The following is a 10,213-nucleotide window of genomic DNA, read 5'->3' on the forward strand; positions in this document are numbered from 1 at the left end:
TGAGAGACTCCCATTACTAACGGCGCGCGTGGAGCATGTTTTGACCTCAAAAAACACCTCCTTGCTCCGTTAGTATAAGGTAACAGAAAGACTCTCTCTCTCTCTCTTTCCCCCGCCTTACTTCCTCTCTCTATAACACTCACACATACACACATAAACACATACACTGGTGGATGCACAGTACTAAAGGCACGCATAGAGACATGCACACCGGTTGTGCCTCTTTACGCGCGCCTATAGTATAGAGAGAGAGAGAGAGAGAGAGAGAGAGAGAGAGAGAGAGAGAGAGAGAGAGAGAGAGAGGCTCTTTGTGTTTATGTGTGTGTGTGTGTTATATTTGTGTGTCTGTGTGTTTGTGAGTGTGTGTGTCTTTGTGTGTGTCGTCTGTGTGTGTATGTTATATTTGTGTCTCTATGTGTTTGTGTGTATATTATATTTGTATGTCTGTGTGTGTGTGTGTGTGTGTGTGTGTGTGTGTGTGTGTGTGTGATCAAAATGCACTTTGTAGAATTGTAACAATGGGTGTGCGTGCTCACTTTTATAGACCCGAAATTATGATCTCTAAGGCTAAGATGATGAAGAAAAAACCTATGTAATAGATGGAGACCTTTTTAGAGATTTTTTGACATTTTCCTCTCAAAAAGCTCTCTAAAAGAGGAAAAAAGGGGTTTTTTACTAACGGCGCGCGATGAGGCATTCCAAAATTTTGGAATGCCCCCTCGCGCACCGTTAGTAAAATGTTCTTTTAGGGGTTTTTGACATTCTTTGCCTCTTTGGATGTCGGAGCTAGGCAATTGGACATTCATTTGTAGGATATTTGGGCGTTCCGGACGCATTGACAGTATCAAAAGTTTCAAAATATTCCACCACTTGATAGTTTTGTAACTTTTTGAATTCTAGTGATGACGTAAGCCGTATCAAATGCACCGCATCTACCTTCTGAAAAAGGTGCTCGCATTAAATGAAAGAGAGTGATCGTCTTCAAGGACCACTAAATTATTAAATGAGGAGAGGAACACCTTTTATATTTTTGTTAATATCAATCTATTTTTCTACGTAACGTAGGCTCTTCTCTCATTGGAGGAGCTTATTTTCCTCTCTCTTCCAAAAGACCCTCCAAAAGACCTCCGAAATCTCCTAATGGGCCACCCGGTTGTATGGAAAAATGGTTTGGTGTATGGGCACCCCGAACCTGGGTGGGGGTTTATCCACCCAGATTGTGAATAAGGAATGGGTGCCGTTTTTGACCCTTAGGTGTTCTTGAGACAAGAAGAGTACTGGTCTGGTTATTAAGGTCAATGTTTTTGATTGACAGTACCCTGTCTTAAGTTTAAAGATGTCTGTTTGCTAAAAGAATGCTTTCCAATGCTGTCTTTAATACTTGATTGCAGAAAATAATTGTGACGGAAAGTTAAAAAGAAACCATTATTTTAAATGTTAAAACAATGTGATAGTGATTAGTAAACAAAAGAATCATCTGTGAGTGCGGGGTGGTAAGTGGGGACTGACTAAGGTTGTCAATCATGGACGGATGGACTTGATTGGTCGGGTAACTATCCATCCCTGCGCACTAAAAACGTTAGAAAAATTCTTCACTTGAAGGAGGAGTCCACCAACGACTGTGCCCTCACATCTTTTAGGGGGTAAAAAGAGTTGGTTGAAGATACCTTAGCCCAACTTGTGGAAGTTATAGGATCGAAATAGTTTTGGACTTTTAATATGTTGTCCGATTTCCGTTGCGAGACAGGACTAGGTCTTGTTCTAGGGCTGTAGACCCAAGCCATTGTCAATGGTAAAGGTCTATTCCCTGGATTTTTCTTGTTTAGAGACTCTGATTTTTATTAGGCGTAGAGACCTGTCAAGGATCCCATCCTGATCTTGGTATTGGTGGGTTGGGGATCTCACAACACCTCTTTATCTCTCTCACGCACACATATGGCTCAAGGGGTGCCTAGCTACTGTTCACAAATCGGCACCACACATGCTTGAACAAAGCAAAGAAGAGAAGGGGGGGGGAGGGGAGGTGGCAGAAAATTTGGCAATGATTTGCTTCTCCTTCGACAAAAACACCATGTATAATCACCACACAATCTGATACACAAGAGGGGCACATCACCCTCGCATTGCCTCCGTTGGCATAGCCTCAAACGAGCAAAAATCTCCTCTTGCCGCCCTCGTTGGCTCTTCCTCTATCTTGGAGCTCTCCTCTACCCAAGCTCTCTGAGAACTCCCCAAAGTTACAAAACAAAGGCCTTGTACTGGGTGAGTTCTCTATTTTTAGCGACTTTCATATTTCTCGGGTGCTTGTCCACTTTTTATCGCACCCCCCCCCCCCCCCCCCCCCTTCCCCCCCCCCCAAACCTTTGTAAAAGAAAACTGCAAAAAATCTTTTTTCTCTCTCAATCTTCAACCTTTGTCATTTCCTGCCTGGATGTCCAACATGCATTCTGTAAAGCCCAAGGGGAAGATCATCATGCCAAATCTAACTCCACCCCTATGCTTTTCATTTTGACTTCCACAAGACGCCGAACAACGTGTCCAAAAAGTAGAAAAAAATCATATGGCACTGCTTTGTCGGCAATTAACACGGTACACCAACTTCAGGCCTCAATATCTTAATGATCCATACACCGATTGATGTGACGTTGATTCCTTTGTCCTTCATATAACTCATAGCTCACATACAAACCCTAGAAAGGCTACAGAAACTCCTTGTGTCACACCTATTGAGGCAAGAAAACTGGCACACAACTGGTCCCCGATGAAACTTCAGCTGCTCTCATATCTTTCATTTCATAGCCCAATTTGAAGAACCATTTGAACCAGCCTATAGACCATATTGAGGGCCACCTTTGGCACTCTCATCTCTGCACTTTTCACCCTTCAACCATCCACCCCTAGTAGGCACCATAGCACCACATCAAGCATACACATTTTTTGCTCCTTGCTCGCTCTTGGCCTTCCCAGCTGCTCAACCACATTGGCATGCCCTTGAGAGCACACATATCCCTGCATTCCCCTCTTCATAACATAGACCAGCTTTAGCTGCACCAATGTTCATATAGCCATTGTTTGTTCTTGTACAAGTTTTGGGAGAAACTAAGCAACACTCTCACAGATGTTGATATTAGAGATAGCCACTAGCCTCAGATTAGGCTTTACTTACAAATCATATTGATGAGGTAGTGGACCCATACTCAATGGGTCATACTACCTACTACCTCAGTGAGTATGGTGCCTAGGAAAGGGAAGGTTCATGCACACACATATATTTGTATATCTCATTGTTAACCTCTGAATCTAAATTACTTCATCTGACCAAGAAAACCTAATTAAATCTTCCAAAGTATTTTTGACATGCCCATCAAGAGGGATTATGTCATTTTCATGAAAACCAAGATAGATAATGACCTATGAATGATAAATAGAAGAAGAAATGTAAAGTTTCTTTTTAGAATATTTTTTGGAACCTTCTAGGATGTTGTTTCTTCTTTGCGTCCTACTTTTCAGACCCTTGCACTATCAAATACTTTTAGTTTTATATCATACTCTTAAAATTTGAATAAAAAGGAATGTAGTTAACCTAATTATTTTGAAGTTTTGACATGGATAACAACTAATAGGATCTTTAACACTTATTAAATGTATACAAAATTAACAAAATCTATTGTTTTATTTATATTTATGTATGAGAGAGTCATATCCTTGTTGTAAGCTAGATGTTTAGTTTTGTTGCAGCCCAACCTTGAAGATAAAGGCCCAATTCATGCATCTATAGACTTACTTCATGTCTTGATGTATACGATAACTAAAATGAATATTCAATCTGATTGAATTGTAAAAAATACTTCAAATACATAAATGTTTTTTTGCAAATACGTTTTTGATGTTTCTAGACTAACTATTTTTTAAACATGGTGTTCTTTTGTGTCTAAGTAGTCTACTTAGAACAACAACACACACACATAGTATAAATACAAGGGCCTCCCAAGACTAGGTGTGTCAGGACACTAGCTCTGAAGTACACTTTGTCTACGGTCTTTGGAAAAATCCACTATCGATAATTCTTGCAAATATTGATAGGTGCTAGGTGGTTGGAAAAAGACCCTAAATGGGGTTCCTATGGACAGGCATTAGAGTCCCTAGTGGACTTGATTGGCTTCAGGATATAAGAATATATTACCTCCGTTTATAGAATTTACCCTAAATTTTATGTCTTTTTTTGGGAAAGACCACATTTAAATGGATAGCTTACTAGAATACGTCAATGGTCACAAAATCACTACCAAATATTGGCTCACAAAGCCTCATAATCATAGTCCCTTGATTTGAGTGGTTTCAAGATATAAGAACTACCAATTTCATTTTCCTTCATAAGATTTTTTTTTTTCAAGAAAAGACTACATTTAAACAGGCACTCTATTAGAGTACAATGATCACAAAAACATTTTCCAACATTGGCTTATAAAGCTTAAAGCTCTTATTGGAGTACATTGTTCACAAAAACATCATTCAAAACTCGTTGACAAACCAGAGCTCGATGTTCACATAACCATTGTTTATTCTTCTATAGATTGTGAGAGAAATTGTTACGAGTTTGCACACCCTCCTATTGTAATGTGGCTAGAATTACAATTGGGTTAGCTGGAATGTAATGGTTAATTACTATGTTGTCTTCTTATTTTTACCAATAATGAGATTGATGCTATATAGATTTCAATTTTGTGAAGTGGGGAGAAGGCACGTAATAATATCTCTTGATCATTTATATTTGCATAGTGCTTTAGTTAAATAAGCAACTATGGTTCATTGTATATATCTAGTGAGAACTCACCCTATAAAGGGTCATGCAAGAAGTGATAGCCACCACTCATGGACTGAAGTGTAAAGAGGGGCCTCATAAATCCTTGGCACTTAAGAAAGGTTTCACAATAAAATTAAATACTCAACTTCACAAGTGGTGTTGTGGAGTTTGGGGCCAAGATTCTTTTCTCTCACTGTTATGTCAAGGTGTGTGTGCACAAATCATATCTACATCTCCTTCTCTTACATGTGTTCATACTATCTAGTCTAATCTGTGTGTGTTTTTGTTTTTAAACTAATACTTATACACAAAAGAACATATCAATTCAAAGACAACTGGCTTTAGACAAAGGAAAAGGATTAGCACAAAAACGACTCAGTCTTTGATTCATTTTTGTACATCATAGTGGGGACGAGGTATCACTCTACGTAATTTGTACATAAGATAGTTAAGAACCAATGATACTAAAGTGACAAAGGCCAAGTATGTTGGTGACTGACAGTAGCAAAGCCAAAAAGATCCTAAGTAAAGATAGAGTCATCACCTGCATCCATATAAACAAGACAACATATTCACTAGCCTTGAATACATTTTACAGGTGTCAACGAACCCTATCAGTTGTTATCCATGTCCTCTCTCTCTCTCTCTCTCTCTCTCTCTAGCGCACACACACACACACACATACACTTGTGAGCACACGATGGAGAAGAAGGTAGAGGTAGAGCACGAGCACTTCTTTAGCATGCACCTCAAGAATGAGGATTTTAGGTCAAAATGGACCTTTTATATGAATTTGACCCGTTCACACATGGGCGCCCACGGTGGTTGATTATAGCAAAATAATATAAAAATGAGATAAGTGGTGCGCCTCTCATCGTCGACAATCACCTACGTACCTATAGGACCGACAAGCCCGGTCCATGACTCAAATAAGGTGGTAAGGCGTACGTCAAAGGGGATAGGGTGTCCATAAGTACCTTCTTGATGTAGATTCCGCCTCGGAAGCTAGTGAGGTGAAGCCCATTCATCGAGGTGGAAGAGCATCTGAGATTGAATGTCTTTAGCTTTCTTCAAACACTGCAAAATTAGCAAAAATGGCACAGTAATTGCATTCTCATTGAACATATATAACTAAAAATCATATGCAGTGAATAAACACACATATTGATTGGTAACAAAATATTAAACAATTTTTCAGCAGTAAACATTAAACTATAATATAATTAAATTCATAATCACTTGTAAAGGTCAAAAAATAAACAAGTCTAGGGTCGCTAATTTAACAATCGAGAGGCACTAGAGGTCAATTATTAATACGAAGGCAAGCTTGTGAATTCTCTCTGGTCAATTAAGTTGTTTAATTGTCAGAGCAAAGTATTTCATGTCCGAGGGCTGACTAGAGGCTATACCTAGAAGACCTTCTAGTGAAGCTATGATAAAAGGAATTGCATATGAAATCATCACCTGAATTATTCCCTTTGTTCGACCCCAAAGTGTTTTCCACATTGATTTAATTTTTGATGTGTGTGCTTATTTTGTATGCCTTGGGCTTTTTGCTTCTCAAGGAAAAGCACCCACACTCGGAACCTCTACAGCTCTAGTACCATAGGCAATACATGCGAGTGAAGTACCATATTAAGCTAGGATTTCTCTTCCAGCTTAAGATTTTACATTTTTGACAGTTTTGTTTTGTTTTGTTTTTTTCACTGCATTTTAATTTTGTAACTTTGGGGGGCCATATTGACATTGTTACCCTCCCGAGGCTCATCACAATAGTAAACTCCCTTTATAATACTTAAGCTAAAGGTCAAGAGGGATTAAGCCCACTAAAAAGCACTAGTATATTGCACACAATGCTTCATAATATCAGATTAAGAACCTAAAGTAACCATTGACACTTAGGAAGGCATTTCCCTCGGTATTAAGAGAAGATCTCTAATGTTTATCTTGGTCAAACTAGGAGTTTTACCATACACCGAGCGAACTTTATCAAGAAAATGGTAAAACCGAGCGAGACCCACATGTGTGTGTGTGTGTGTGTGTGTGTGTGTGAGAGAGAGAGAGAGAGAGAGAGAGAGAGAGAGAGAGAGAGAGAGAGAGAGAGAGAGAGAGAGAGAGAGAGATCTATGTGTCTTAGGATAGTATATATTTTACAAAACCAACAGGACGTTACAAGACATCGAGCATCATTTCCTAAAAATGTAAGTAGGCATTGGGTTTCATCAACAAATACAAAGTATCATATCATTATTATAAAGAGAATACATGAAAAACTTTATCGCACTACCCTTCTTGCCTTCACCTCAATGTACACACTTCATTGAAACTCAAATTAACACATCAAAGAAAATTAGCTGAGGAAAAATGGTGCAAATAAAGTGAGAACAATATAACTTAAAACTAGACAAATAGCTTCCTAAATGCTTTCATACCATGGTAGTGAATATACAAGGCTTGTAAAACCACAATTTATGTCAAAAGATAAAAATAGAAAATGATATTTGTAGGTATTCCATTGTGCATAAATTTCCATGAGAAGGCTTACAAGTTATCATATGGGTTTCCACTCTATGGTCTATCTCCCACATCCACCACACTTGCAGATGTCAATGCCTGCTATCTCTCTCACCCTCAAGACTGAGAGCAAAGAAGAGGCAACACAAATGTCAAAATCAAAGCCTTATCACTATCCAAGGGTGCATATACATGACTGGAGGATAACCATGCTCAAGTAATTGGAGCAATCTCACGACCAAACTATAAACATAGAAGCTTAGAATGACACAAGAGATCCAATATGTAGGATACAAATGAAGGACTACGCTGCATGGACCCCTGCCAAGCTAGATTAGAATCCATGTCTTATGACTTATCCGAAAATTCAATAGCAAAGTCACAATCAAAGTTGAGTTTGTGCTAAAAGAAATGTAGCATAATCAAAAGGCTTACTTTGATTAGTTGTGCATGAGCACAAGTTCCTTCATTGCAGACTTGTCAACAGAGCAATATCTGACACCTTTGTAGCATCAATCACATCACACAAAACTCGGCAATATTTATCTTTGTTAGTTGAGTGCATTTCTTGATGGTTGTCTACCAAGCCACTGCTCTATGATTCCCCTCCCAAACATAGAACATCTTCTAAGAAAGGGACTCAAACTGAGTGTAGCAATTTGTCCTTCATATTCTTGGCCGCTTTCTTTTGCATTGTGGAATGGGAACCCTTAATAGAAATCTAGCTATTATAATGAAGAGAGCCCTCTCTAGAAACTTCCTCGTGGCACAAAGGGAGGGACCATGTCTTTTGAATTGAGATTTTCATTATTTTCTTCAGGGGAGTTTTGAGACTAGAGGTATGAAATTTTGATTCACACCCTCCTCCTTGGTCACGCCCCATGGAACTCCATATCTGTTCTATAGAGGAATTATGAATGGGTCTCTCTCTCTCTCTCTCTCTCTCTCTCTCTCTCTCTCTCTCTCTCTCTCTCTCTCTCTCTCTCTCTAATGGGGCACTGTCATTGCCATTTGGTATGGCAGGAAATAGTGAGGGAGGGGAGAGCGACGGTAGAAAACCTAGCGTGTCTGTGTGTGTGTGCGCACGCGTGCACGTGTGAAAACTTTCCTTTTGCCCCAATCAGAAAGACATCGAATGTCATTGATACCGCACCACCGGGTGTCCCATTTTCTCCAATGTGTCATAGTGTATATACATTATATTATGCATTTGCAGCCTCTTAAGCTGTGTCACAAGTGCCTCGCACAAACCTGTGTGTGGATACATGTGCACGAGAGGTTCCAACACACCCCTGAGAATTTATGGAGGCATATCCTCGAACCAATGTTCGGGAAAAATCATTTTCCCAAACATACAAAACTCCTGCTCTTGAATTTTCCAAGAGGAACTTTTAGAAAATTAGGTTTGTTTTTTAGGGTTTTACACTATGTTTCTCTTTTTTGGGACGGAATTAATTTCTCCTTTTCCCTTGGATTCAACGGCATGCGTGAAACCATGCAGACATGTGGCAAAGCAGAGTCGTCATCGTCCAGCTGCATGATTTCCTGCTCCCACCGTGGCTGCTCCTCCATGAAAGTCACATTGGACCAGGAGTCCAAGTTGTTATAAGTCCTTGCCGCATCATGCACTGTTCTGATGTAAGGCTGCTTTGAAAGAATCCGGCGCATAATCTGCTCCTAGACCGCATCATCGCTAGCCTCAGCGAGAAGAGGAACCATGAGGAAATTATACTATGAAGGCCTAACCTCTAGCCATCTAAACCTCACAAACATGAAGTTTAGAGTGGTATAGTTGCCAAAATTTGAAAAAAAGCCAAAAATAGGACCCGTTTTTTCACACAGTTTAGGTTCAAAAATGTTGTGCAAGAGTAAGGTTAATGGTGAGATCAATACTATAAAAAAAATGCTAAGTTTTTTCCAGCTCGTAAGGCAACTTTGTGGATATATAGCACCTAAAAATTCATTTTCATACTCTTCAAATAATTCAACCAAAATGGTCACTTAACAGGACACAAAATTGTCCATGGACATAAAAGTGTCCTATTACCATTCTAGTGTTAAGAAATAGAGAAATCCAACAAAACACAATAAAGCTGTGTTTTCAAATGGATTTTCTTAATTATTGGATTTTCACTTTACTTTTTTAGCGTATTTTGTTATTTTCTTTGATTTCTAAATAAATAGGTCAAAAATTAATAATAAATAGCAACGAAACTCAGATGGGAATAATGAAGACACGCTGATGATCCAAAAGACAAGGCAGATAGGCACAAAAAGTTTCAATCAAATCGGCAGATGGAAGCGGGAAGCCTAAATTAGGTGGCCAGACCTACTTTTGCAGAATTCTTCCAGAATGAGCTACAGGAATCCGATTGGAGAAATTGTTGAATCTAACATAGATTTCACGGCCTAGTAGGACTAATAGAGAATTTGGGGAAAAGTGGTCCGGAAAGTCCGAGTATAGATACCCAAGGTAGGCTAAAATTACCTCATTTCCACTTGTTGCCTTTGGAGAGAGAGCTTTTCGACCTTCTTCGTGCGCATTTTCTGGAGTCCACAGTCACCTATTTTCAGCACCGTCTCACACAAGACATGAGGGGTAAGTTCTATACTTATCAATGATCCATTCTGTACGGCCAGTAGCTAGTCTACACCCCTGGAAAAAACCCTAGAATCCGAGCAATGCACGAAGACCTACGACCAAAAATCGACCATAGCAGCCTGTCAGCTCAACCAAATCAGATGAGACTTTAATTGTAGCATGCCCCAACATAATAGAACACTTCTATATCAACAATTGACCATTGGGCAAGGGTCAAGGGGGTCCCAAGTAGAAAAGCTAGGTTTTTGGCAGATGCCAAAATTGTATTCTGACTCCACAGATAGCTCACATAC

Source organism: Adiantum capillus-veneris, chromosome 29, assembly GCF_014529385.1.
Source record: "Adiantum capillus-veneris isolate H3 chromosome 29, ASM1452938v2, whole genome shotgun sequence".
NCBI classification, from domain to species: domain Eukaryota; kingdom Viridiplantae; phylum Streptophyta; class Polypodiopsida; order Polypodiales; family Pteridaceae; genus Adiantum; species Adiantum capillus-veneris.